This window comes from Macadamia integrifolia, chromosome 5, assembly GCF_013358625.1.
Source record: "Macadamia integrifolia cultivar HAES 741 chromosome 5, SCU_Mint_v3, whole genome shotgun sequence".
In the NCBI taxonomy this organism is placed as follows: Eukaryota; Viridiplantae; Streptophyta; class Magnoliopsida; order Proteales; family Proteaceae; genus Macadamia; species Macadamia integrifolia.
This window is the reverse complement of record NC_056561.1, coordinates 32,275,876-32,277,226: the sequence shown is the minus strand read 5'-3', so window position 1 is coordinate 32,277,226 and position 1,351 is coordinate 32,275,876.

Sequence of the window (1,351 nt, the reverse complement as noted above, 5' to 3'; positions counted from 1 at the left end):
AAATTATGTTGTTGTTGTTGTTGTTGTATCTTATTATACCAAAAATACCGCTCTAGTCACCCTTATCTCCTTATCACTTTCTCTCCTTTTATCCTTCTCTCCCTACTTGCAACTTGTGATTCTGATGAGATCCAGCTGAGTTGATAGTTTTGTCATCGGTGAGTAGTTCTAGATCGAAGAATATAGGATGCCCTCTACTGACCAAACAGAATCTATATTGCATTTCAAAGTTTCAAAAATTATCAACATTTTCCTGTGATTTTCTGCAATTCGGTTTAATAGCAAGTTAATTTTCTCAGATTGCATAGAAAAACTGGTGGAAAAGAATAACATTGAAAACTCATTAGAGAGAGAGAGAGAGAGAGAGAGAGAGAGAGAGAGAGAGAGAGAGAGAGAGAGTTCTGAAGCAACAATGGCGGTTTCTCTGAGGTGGTTTTCTCTATGTTTTGTGCTTCTGTTGTTGTTTATTTTAATAATGGCTGGAGTGGGAGAGGCGATTTCAAATGCGAGGTATAATTTTGTTTGTGCTTCATTAGTTAATGAGAAACAGTGAGTGTCTTTAAAGGTTTTTCTTTAAGAGCTCCCTGCTAGTCTTAGAGTTCGTTTTGTTCAAGCTTTTTTAGGAACTGAGAGAAAGAGAGGGCGAGAACGTGAGTTCTTTGTGCATTGGCGAGTGGTGTTTGTTCTCTTTCTTGCATGATTTTAGGTATTTTCCCCTAAATTTCAGCTCAACGTTTGCAAAATTTAGTTGCATTGCAAACATTTAAGCAAATTGGGAAACAATTTTATAAAAAATATATGAAAAGAAATCAGTGACTAGAGGAAGGGTTGTGGTGAAATTGCCGGAAGGGAATGTTCTTCTGCTGTCGTCATAAGGGTTGTGGTGAAATCGATTTGGAGACTACAAGGGTTTTGTATCAAACTATCAATGGTTTGGGTAATTTTGGTACTACATTATTTTTTAGGGAAAAATGGTATTTAGAAAAAAAAAAAAGAAAAGAAAAAAGAACTGCTGATGTCAACATTCTTGGTATATTCTATAACAGTAACTGATGGTAGGGAGTCTGAGTTTAATTTGGTGAAAGAGATGGGATGTTCCTATAATATTGACAATCTCCATGGGGTGGCGTTGTAAATTACCCTTTGTAATAAATGATTTCACGATTTAGGCGTAAATGATTCAATCCAATTTCAGTTTTCAATTTACACGGGTAGGGGTGTCAACCGGTCGGGCCGGTTTGGTTTCGATCGGGCTTAATCGGGCTTGAAGACTTTCAAAGGCTACACCGTGTCCGCCCATTTAACTAATCGGGCTTAGTTATTGAGGGCATGGTACACTTTATATTCGGTC